General features: G+C 36.8%; 1 protein-coding gene across 1 annotated transcript in view; it reads right to left on the bottom strand.

The window, feature by feature from the left end:
• spag (RNA polymerase II-associated protein spaghetti) overlaps positions 1–12,211 on the bottom strand; it is a 118,608-nt gene that overhangs the window by 66,659 nt on the left and 39,738 nt on the right. The window lies entirely within an intron of this gene.

Consider the following 12,211-nt stretch of genomic DNA (forward strand, 5'->3'; position numbering starts at 1 on the left):
TATACAAAGATCTGAAACAGAAAATGAACACTGTTTAGTTTTGAACATGATAAAAATTATTATATAGATACCTCCAGAGAGGACTGCCTGTCACACATTGTCTAAATACTTATTGTATCTTTCTTTCTTTAGAAGCATTCACTGAAGAGGCACTCCCTTCCATATACCACATGCCATGAAAAGAACCTGGATTCACATATTTCCTAACTACCTCTATCAGTTTTTAGGGATGATCACGAGTTCTACCCATGCATGCTATTATTCCATATGAAGGAAACAGATGGGATTATATCATTTATTGACTACTCTACTAGTTTGTGAAAATGCTTGTTTGACATCATTGGGAGAAAGATGTGAATAAACTAAAAAATAGGTTATAATAGGTAATGTACAAAATTAAATATTTGAAAACAGAAATAAAAATGAATTGCACACATTTGCTATGAAGTTGTTTACTGGTTCATGGTCTGCTACTGATAATGGGATGTGGCATGCCACCATCTGGTGCAAAAAAATACACCTCATCCATTCACTACATGATAGAGCATACAGAATCTCCACTAATATAGATAAAAAAAACCAAGAGTTTGACGACCTCAGCACCAACCTACTAAAGAATGGTTACAATACAACATTAGTCAACAAAATTCTATGTCAACCTTCAAGACAGTCAGATGATCATATATATACAGAGGATACACATAGTCAACCCTGTCTTTATTGAGGTGGGCCCTCAAATTCCAATTACTGAAACTACACCAATGCCACGTTGGAATTTTGCCAAGGCAAACTAGAATAGCTTTTCATCAAATCTAGATAAAAATGTGCGCTAGATTCCACCACAACACCTTATAACTACCGAAGATCTGAAAATAGTAATTTCTACAGCCAAAAAACACATACCTAGAGGTGCTAGGAAAGAATATATCTGGCTGGAGCAAAACCAGCGAATCACTTTATAATGACTTTCTAAATAGTGGACGTGTGGATGTTGCAGATGATCTTATTGACAGCTTAAATGAAGCTAGAAAGAACAAATGGATTGACACCATGGAAAGGCTGAACTTTAAACATTCAAGTAGGAAGGCATGGAACCTCCTTAAAAAGTTGGGTGGTAATTCCCATCGTCCCAGTGCAAAAGCTGCTGTTAGTGCCAACTGTATTGCCAATCGGATAGTGAATCTGTCCAGACCTAAATCAGAAAAAAAAAACACACTAAAATAATTAGGAAGGAATTGACCAGACTTAAAGAAGGTTGTTCTGAAGCGACCAATCTATCAAATCCATTCACCAAAGAAGAAGTTCTAGCTGTACTCCAAGGAGTGAAAACTGGTAAAGCACCTGGATTTGATAATATTCACTCTGAGTTTTTAAAAAAAAACTCTGGACCAAACAGTGGAATGGCTGACAAAATTCTTTTCTAATATTCTACAGAGTGGTAGATTACCAGCAGAATTTAAAAAATCCAAGATAATCTATCCTGAAACCTGGAAAACCTGCTGATAAACCTGAAAGCTGTGGACCTATAGCACTGCTCAGTGTCCTTAAGTTACTAGAAAGACTTATTTACAATAGAATTAGTCCTATTATTATTGACACTCTCCCTCATGAACAGGTCAGATTCAGGCCCGGGTGCAACTGTGAAGATCAAGTTTTGGCGCTAACGACACATATAGAATATAGTTTAGACTTAAAAATGGCGCAGTCTTTATAGACTTGATGGATGCGTGACACCATATGGAGGAAAGGCATGATCTACAAGCTCCTTAAAATACTGAAATGTAAAAAAACGACCCATCTGATCAACACTATTCTATCTAATAGAACAATACAGGTAGTTCTAGATGATGATATGAGCAAGCCAAGAACACTTAACAATGGACTCCCACAAGGGTGTTGTGGCCCCTCTTCTTTTCAATTTGTATATTTCTGATTTCTGACCTTCCAAGGACAACGTCTAGAAAATTCACATATGCTGAAGATTTATGCATCACATTCTACCACTAGAACTTCTGTACTATAGAGCCGTACTAACTAGTGACCTAGAGGTGCTAAACCACTTCTTTGAGAAGTGGCATCTTATTCCAAGCACTACCAAGACTGAAACGTGCTGTTTCCATTTGAACAATAACAAGGCATGACATATCTTAAGAGTGCCACTAAATGGGAACATACTACCACACAATTTTAATCCAAAGTATCTGGGCATAACCCTGGACAGAACCCTCTCCTTTATCCTTTAACAGACATCTCTCCAATATTGCTGCCAAACTCAGAACTAGAAATAACATACTGCATAAACTTGTCAGAACAACCTGAGGGGTGGTTTGTGCTTCCACATTAAGGAATACTAAACTGCTGAATACTGCTCAGCTGTCAGGCTGAACAGTGCACAAGTTAAATTAATTGATACTATGTTGAATCAGACAATGCGTATCATTTCTGGAACAATAAAGACTAATCCATCATATTGGCTACCAGTTCTGAGCCAAATACAACCGCCACAACTACGATGCCAAAACAACCTGATTGACAGCTTTACATCGCAGAGGCTTAAGTCAAGACACCCGCCTATTATAATGGCATAACAACTTGTCATTGAGGGTTATGATGCAACAATAGCATGGCAGACAGAATGGACTGCCAAAGCCCCGGTAATCTGGCAGACTATTTTTAACCCAAACAGCCCTCCATCAGGGTTCAATCTACCTCAAAAACTATGGACCTCCCTAAATAGGGTTTGCACCAACGATGGTAAGTGAGAAGCTTCCTTATTTACTTGGGGAATAAGACAAAACTCATCTTGTGACTGTGGTGAGGATAACCAAATTATACAACATATCACATTTGACTGTCCTCACAGAGCCTTCATGGAACCAGTATCTGACTTTATAACAGTTTCCACTGATGCTGTTGACTGGTTGTCGAACTTAGACATTACATTTTAATTTTATGCTTATTTGTATATTGTTATATGTATATATGACTACAGTGTCACTTCACACTATTGTATTCTTTTATGCATTTTTTTTTGCCTTGTACATACATGCAAATGTGGTAGCATATGCATATATTCTTCTTAGCCAAACGCTAAATAAATAACTTTCTGTTATTACTGAACCCAAATATGTAAACTGCATACTCGTTCAAAGTAAAACTTCAGATGTTTCAAATTTTTGTTCATCTCTGGCAACAATTAAGTATTTTGTTTTAGTTTCATTTGCTTGTAGTCCCAATTTCTTTGCCTCCTCCCTCATCTGTCTATAACCCTCTCTGAGGCTTCCCTCAGTCCTTCCAATTCATTTGCCACATCATTTGCAAAAGCCAAACGCTGTAGATTCCTATTCATAATAGTTCCACCTCTGTTTATGATTCTCATCATCTCATCCAATTGGTAACGGGTTGAGTCCACTAAGAAGAAAGGTTCTCCACTTATCACGATCTTCAGCCATCTCAATCATGACTCTATAGCTTCCTTATTTACTTGGGGAATAAGACAAAACTCATCTTGTGACTGTGGTGAGGATTTTGTATTACCCTTTCAAGGCATAGGTTGAAAAGCATTGTTGATAATTGATCTCCTTGTCAAAACCCTTTGGTAATCCAAAACTCTGGTGTGAGTTCACCCTGTATTTGCACTCTACACCTGGTATTTCTGAGTGTCATTTTAATTAATCTTATCAATTTGGGGGGAATTTGGAATTTCTTCATGACTTTGAATAGCTTATCTCTATTAATGTTATCATATGCTTGTTTAAAGTCCACAAACAAACAGTGCAGATTAATATTAAACTCATAGCATTTCTCCATTATGGTTTGTACTGTAAAAATCTTATCTACTGTTGATCTACCATATCTGAAACCACACTAATAGTCATCCAGCTTTCCTTCTATGAAAGGATGCAATCTAGCTGCCAAGTATCCCTACAAATATTTTGTAAAATCACTGCTAACAGTGATATTCCTCTATAATTTTGGCACAGAGAGTTGTCATTTTTCTTATGAATAGGGAAGATAATAGCAGTATCCAATTCAGTAGGCATAGACTCAGTTTCCCAAACCTCTGACAAGCACTCATGAATTTTGATTAATAGTGATTGCCCACCATATTTTAATAGCTTAACTGGTATTCCTTCTTCACCAGGCACTTTATTATTTTTCATTCTCTTTAGGGCTAACTCCACCTCATGTAGCTCTGGGACTTCCTCTGTCTCAGCTCTTCTTATACTTGTTAAGGATTCATTAAGCTTATCTTTTTCTGGAACATTAGTTTCCAAGCTTTTGTCCTGAAGGAGATTTTCAAAATATTCTGCTGCCTTCTCAAAATGTCCCCCTTTCCACCAAGCAAGTTACTCTCACGGTCTCTGGAGAAAGTTGTTCTGGTTGAAATCCACCTTGAATTTCTTTTATCTTATAATACATTTTCTTGATTTGTCCAGTATTCTTCAAAATCTCAATTTCATTTAGACTTGTCTTTTCCCAATATGTTTCTTTCTTCTGCACATCTTTTTAGCTTGTTTTTGTTTTTCTCTATATAGTTCGCCCACCGATTAGAGGTCCCTCGACACTTCTGCGCATGTCAGAAAAAGGATAATCCATTCCGATAATAGGGTAATCAATCTGTCTTCTGGGATGTGTTTGTTTATTATTACAGGTTGGAAAAGTTTGCTTTTCTTTTACGAACATTGTAGTTTTTAAAGTGTAATTATTTTGCTTGTATAACAGTTGGAAAAATGTACGTAAAGTATTAACAAAATTAAAAAAGGTATAGCATAAAACAACAATTTAACTAAGTTTATTTTTAAGAAAGTTTTCTATAAAATAAAAATAATTATACAGAAAAACAGAAATTTTTTCAAATGAACTTAGATAATCTAAACTTACAGCTGAGAGAACTGAGACACTTTAATGTCCTAAACCGATTAATTATTTTTGACTTGTTGTGACTCTTTTAACAAACCCATGCAAAAAAAGGTTGGAAAAAAATACCATTATCAAATCCTTTTAATCTTCATAGTCATCTGAATCGGTGTCCAAATCGCCATCACTTTCACTTAAACTGATCACCAAAGGTTCGCATAATTCTTCGATAATTCCGTCTCTGTCCCAATACATATTTTCCAATGAGGTGACATGAAAGTAATATTTTCCCCAGTATTGAACTGTAATACTTTCAATCGCATGAAAGTATTACAGTGACATGAAAGTAATATTTTCCCCAGTTTTGAACTGTAATACTTTCAATTGCCTGTTCTGAAAGCTTAAAAAGTTTCGACATGTCAATTTCTCCAGTTACGTTGCAATGGTGAATGAAACTTTTCACTTCTGCCCAAACTACTTAATACCATTAATATTGCAATGATATGGTGGTAGCCTCAAAGCTAGAAATCCATGCTCTTTGAGCATCGTGTCGAATTTAAATAGTTTAGTTGTGGGCGAGTTTCTTTTGACCAAATTAAGCAATTCAATTTTTCGCATATCTGGGGAATGAGAAATGTTATTTGCAGAGAGCCAATTCATAAGAACTTGCTTCTTATTAGATCAATTTGGAACTTTGTTTAATCAAATAGAGTGATATGAAGCATTATCAATTATAACAACAGCATTTTAAGGAAGGTTTGGAATCGTTTTTTCTTCTGCCCACTTTTCGAAGATCATAGAATTCATTTGCCTATGGTAATTGGCTTTGTATAGTAAGTTTGAATCCGGTAAAAAAAACCATTTCTCCACGCGCACACAAAATTATTATGCGCCGCGAGGCATTTCTGGTTTGTAGCACTCCACATTCTTCTTTAGACTGCCAACATTTTCCATAAGTTAAATTACTATCAATCCAAGTTTCATCTAGATACACAATCGGTCTTTTCTCCTCCCTGAAACGTCTTATTGCTCTCAAATATTGCGTTCTAGATAAAACAATGTCACCTCGCTCCATGATAAGTTTCCTTTTATTCTAGGACTTTTTAAAACAAAATCCGATTTCATGAAGTATTTTCCTTAAAGTTTCTCTTTTCCAAGGAAAATTAATTTTTTCTTTAAGCACAGGAATCAATTTCGGAACAGTTGGCACTCTTTTCTCGACCACGTAAAATTCGTGAATAGTTCTTATAATGTCTACATCAAAATCATTCAAAGCTACGGTTTCAATGGTTTTCTTTACTCAGGTGCTTTTTTTTTTTAGGAGATTTAAATTTTGGCTTACCTTTCACCTTTTGATTCCCTACGAATTCTTTTAACAGTCGACCCCGATATGCACGCAACTGCACTTGCACGTTTTATGACTTGAGAAAGGGGAACAAGGAGACGATTCTTTTTTTCGCAGAATGTCAGCACATTATTCAATATTCTTTTGCAAGAGCTACTGAAATGTTTAACAACAGAACTTGTTGACTGTACTGGATCCATCATACAAATTAATAATAAAAAATAATGCAAAAAAGCAACAACAAAAATCAAGCTAGTATTAGCAGCGACAGACAAGAAAGCACGTGATTTCGCATGTTGGCGACCAATTCGTACATCCTTCATTTCTTTCTCCCCTTCAGCATGAATCGACTATTCTTGGCAAAATGCCAAGGAGAAATCTACAAACGGTGGGCGAACTATATTCATTCTCATTTGCTCAAGCATCAAGCATCTTTAGACGAGCTGTATTTCTGTCTTCAACACATTTTCTACATTTCAAATCATACCATTCATTTTGTTTATCATTGTTTCTATATCCCAGAATTTCTTCAGCCACTGTGGTAATTTTATTCTTGATCCTTTCCTGTTTTTTTATCTATAGTTACATCATTGGCATATTCGTCCTCTTTCTTTTCATTTATTTCTTCTCTCAATCTTTCAACATATTTTTGTCTGATTTTTCCATCTTTTAAATTTTGGGGATCATATCTTGGTGTTCCCCTTCCACTACCCACCTTATTATTTTTATTCTTTGTTTATATTTAACTCTTAACAAATAATGATCCATATCACAATCCACTCCTCAAAAACTTCTTACATCAACAATATCTGTTGCATGTCATCTATCAATTATTAGATGATCTATCTGATTTTCTGTTATTCCATCTGTCGATCTCTAGGTAACTTTATGTACTTGTTTTATGTGGAAAATAGGTTGTACATATGGTCGTATTTTTGCCACTTGCAAAATCAATTAGTCTCGTACCATTTTCATTACTTTCTTCATGTGCACTATCTCTTCCAAGTGTTGGTCGGAAGGTCTCTTCCTTTCCTATTTTGGCATTCATGTCTCCTAGAACCATTTTAACATTTATCATAAAATATCATTAAGACCACTGCCCTGCTCACTGGAGCCTGAAGTGGCTTGAAAATGTTTAATGTTTGGTCTCTAGAATGGAGTTTCTGGACCTACATAAAAAAAAAAAAAATTTTTAAAAATTGATAAAAATGGAAAACAAAATCCTTTTGGTGAATGATCATATATCCTCTCCACTGATTCACAGAAGTCACACCTTGTCTTCTTCACAAGAGTCCTTGGCTGGTGCGTGTGCACATAAGTGAAATATTGAACATCTTAAACTTTATTCTCAGTACACAAAGTCATTCGTTAACCAGTCTAAAATCAAGAACCAAGTGTTTCCATTTTTTATCAACCAAGAATGCAGTACCAAAGGCTTTTTGATCTCCTCCACTGTATAAAATAGTATGTGTTCTAGTATCAAATATGCCATTTCCTTTCCATCGCACCTCCTGCAATGCTATTATCCTCACTCTATATCTCTGTAGTTCCTCACACACACTTTCCTCAATTATTATTTTATTATTATTATTATGGGTATCTCCATGGAGTCAGTAGACTCATCGCGGGAGACCCAAACTAGCAAAACAAAATCTGTCATATCTCTTCTTGAATTCATTTACAGACGAAGAGCTCACAACTAAGTCTGGCAATGATTTCCACTCATTCACCACCCTCCAGGCAAAAAACCTTGTTCTGACACCTTTGTTAACCACACTCTTCTTTAATTTCCAGAGATGACCTCTTGTTCTTCCATCACTATCACACAGCTGAAACATTTCCCCTGCATCAATCCTATAAAAACCTTTTAGTAATTTGAATGTTTCTATCATATCCCCTCTTCTTCGCCTATCAACCAATCTCTGCAATCCACAAGCTCTCAATCTATCAATGTAGGGAGCATTTTTTATATCACTCACCAACTTGGTCACTCTTCTCTGAACCCTCTCCACAGCCTCCTCATCTCCAAGAAATCCAGGTGACCAGACCTGAGCACAGTAATCCAAATGTGGAAGTATCAATGCTTTATAAAGGGGAATAATAGCCTCTTTATCTCTGGATGTCAGTGTGTTCCTCAACAACCAAGTAATCCTATGTGCAATCTTGGACACCTTAGCAATGTGTCCTCTGAACTTCATCTCCCTATCTACCAATACCCCTAAATCCCTAGCCTCATCAATCTCTTGGAGTACCTTTCCATCGATGTAGTACACAGCTGGTAATCTTTTAATCCCAAAATGCATGACTTTACACTTTTCCACATTGAACTGACATCCATTTTCTTTTGCCCATTTTACCAGCTTATTTAAATCCTCCTGCAAACTTTCAACATCAGCTTGATTTTTTATTGCACTACACAACTTTGCATCATCAGCAAACAACTGAATATCTCCCTTTAAGCCGTTTCCTATATCATTTATATACAAATTAAACAACATTGGCCCAAGCACAGAGCCCTGAGGCAAACCACTGGTCATCTGCCTCATTCTGGACTCGGCTCCTCCATACACCACCTTATGGTATCTCTCCCTGAGCCATTCTCCTATCCATATCACCAATTTAATATCCATTCCCATCTGCTCCAATTTGCGTAACAGTGTTCTATGGGGTATCCTGTCAAAAGCCTTAGCAAAATCCAGAAGTACCACTGTGTAGCCAGTTCCTTTGTCCAACTCAGATGTTATTCTAATATGAATAGTTAATAGATTGCTAAGGCAGGATCTACCTTTAACAAAACCATGTTGGCCTCTATAGAGTATCATATTCTGATCCACCCATTCTTGAATTTTGTCTTTAACCAACTTTTCCAATACTTTTACCACTACTCCTGAGATGGTGATTGGTCTGTAATTCAATACTGCTGTTTTAGAGCCACCCTTATGCAAAGGAACCACTTTGCCTAACTTCCACTCCCTAGGGACCATACCAGAGTTCAAACTTAAATTAAATATCCAGGTAAGAGGGGTTGACAATTCATTTGCACATTCACGCAACACCCGAGCTGATATTCCATCTAAGCCTACCGCAGTGTTTGCATTTAAGTTTTGCAATAAATTTAATACCTCTGATTTTTTAGCTTCAATTCTCACATTAGCTATTGCTATAGGTATAGAGATATCCTCACTTGGGTGATAGACTTTTGAAAGGTGATCACTCAGTAACTCGACTATTACATCTGATTTTGTCACCTCAATACCATCAGCACCCACTAAGGTTATCCTTCCGAAGTCATTCTTCCTCTTACTTGCCACATAGCAGAAGAACTCTTTGGGATTACCCTTGATCTCTTTGGCTAAGGTCTTCTCATAATCTGATTTAGCTTTTCTTACTATGCTGATAACCTTCCTAGCTTGAGCCTTGTACTGCTCATTGTATCCTGATCGCCTTTCTCCTTGTAAATTCTCCATAACATTTTCTTTTTTTGCAGTTCAAGCTTGATACTACTGCTCATCCATCTAATGCCTGCCTTGTTTGACCTCCTGACCATGGGGACACAATCTGATATTGCTTTCCTCAGATACCCGCTGATTTTGTCCCAAGCACTGCTAACATCTTTCCCTTGCAATATGTTCTGCCATGGGATGGCTGCAAGCTCACTCCGAAGCTTGTTATAATTGCCTAACCTGTAGTTCCGTACATACCCCTTCTTAATAGAAAAATCCACAGATTTTGCAACCTCCCAAGTCAATACCACATGATCGCTTTCACCAACTGGAGGTAACGAGGACACCTTACTTATGCATATAACCTCTGAACCAATAACCAGGTCCAACACTCTCACACCACGTGTCCCTTCAGTTAAGTGCTGTTTCAAGTAATTATCTCGTAGAAGATGTATGAACTCCATTTCCTTTTTGCTACGTGATATTTCCTCCTTCCAATTGATATCACCATAATTAAAATCCCCCATAATAATCACTAAGCCTTCACTCATTGCATTAACTTGCTGATGCATGAATTCAATATCTCCCCCCGTACTCCCTGGCCTATAGCAGCATCCAACTGTATATTTGGTTGCGTTGGTCACTATTTCGCACCAGACTGCCTCAAATGAACTCTCATTCACATGTCTATCATCATGATATACTACTTTCTTTGGCTGCAACACATCAGCTATCATCAACAGTACTCCTCCTCCTGTTCTATCTTCTCTATCCTCCCTGAAAATACTGTACCCATCACATTCAATTCCAGTGACCACATCTTCTGCTGACAGCCAAGTTTCACTAATGCCTACAACTTTTGGTGAGATTTCACTGACTAATGCAAAAAATTCTTCTTTCTTATTTCGAATGCTTCTAGCATTGGTATACAAAAATTGCAGATTCCCTCTAGATCTTGTACCGGCTTTAGAACTGATATATAAGTCACTAACTACCGTAGTCCTATGCCGATTTTTATCCCCTCTCTTTTGCAATTTATTCTGCCTATAAGGATCAATAAATACACAATCAGTGCTAAAGTTTCTCTCTCTTACACTCAACCTTTTCAATATTAGTTTCCCTGCCCAATAACTTCAACCTGTTCAGAAAACAATAACTTCTTCAATCGCTTATGTCCTTCCATGTTAAGATGCAGTCCATCTCTAGCATACAACTGCCTTTTTCCTTCAAACACACTCCAAACATCAACAAACTCCAGACCTCTTTTTCTGCACATTCTTGCAATCATATCATTCATTATCATTGCTCGTCTACTTAACTCGTAATTGTCAAAACGAGGCAGCACACACACTCTTCTCCCATTGACACTTTTCCTCTTCACAATATCTAATAATGTTCTTAAATCTTTTCCTACCCGATTTATACTACCTCTCAGGTCATTCGTACCCACCATAACTATCATCTTGTCTGCTTCATGCCCTCTCTTTATTGCTAAAGCCACTCTTTCTATTGTCCCATCAGCCAAGCACTCCTCATGCATACCACTCTCCATACCCTTAATCATAGAATCACCATATATTTTACCACTCTTAACTTCATTCAAGTCCACACTCATGGACTCATTCTCTACACTATTCAGCATGACTCTCCCAGCTTCATTACTCAACTCTCTATTACTTACCCCCCCACTCTCACTACATCTCATTTCTTCTAGGCCACTTCTGGTTTTATTATGTTGACTCCCAATCACTCCCATACTATTTATTACTGGTCCTAGTCGTTCAGGCTCAAGACATCAGCTTCCAAACAAATATTCATAATCTTTTTTCCATTGTCTAAGTTGTTCTGCAAAGTCTGTCCAGTTAATTTTCCTTTTGACTTTCTTAACAAGTTGAGTTTTTACAGGGTGGGGTTGTTAGCTCTGCACCCAACCTTAAAAGAAGGAACCCGAATATGCCCCCTGGGATTGGGTTTTGAACAGTGCACTGCACTGTATTTCAATGTGGTGTATTTGTTTTTTTGAATGCATTAAATTTACATTTAATACTCTGAAAACAGTGCTTACTTTATTGTTAATGGTGTTTGTATTGGTATACACTAAAATGTTACATGCACTTCATACACCACAGCATAACTATCACCTCCACTCCCAAATTCTGTCCTTAACCAACTTTTAAGACTTCACAAATACTCCAGAAATAACTAATTAAATTAGCTATTTCTACAATTAGCCTATTGTAGAAATAACTAATTAAATTAGCTATTTCTACAATTAGCCTATTGTAGAAATAGCAATTAGCCTACAATTTTCTGCATTGGTATATAAAATGTTGGAGAGTGGTTAGCATATGCCCCATCCATTCTTCAACTAATAGGTTGCAAGTATGGATGTTTGTGAAGCAGGTGTAAGACCACCACCCTGCTCATTGGAGCCTGAAGTGGCTTGAAAAATGTTTCATGTTTGGTCTCTAGAATAGGATTTCTGGACTACATAAAAAAAAGCAAAAAAAAAAAACATTGATAAAAATAGAAAACAAAATCCTTAGCCAACCCACAGTATAAA

Source organism: Typopeltis vanoorti, chromosome 2 (assembly GCF_054136105.1).
Source record: "Typopeltis vanoorti isolate ZY-2024b chromosome 2, IOZ_Tvanoo_1.0, whole genome shotgun sequence".
NCBI lineage: Eukaryota > Metazoa > Arthropoda > Arachnida > Uropygi > Thelyphonidae > Typopeltis > Typopeltis vanoorti.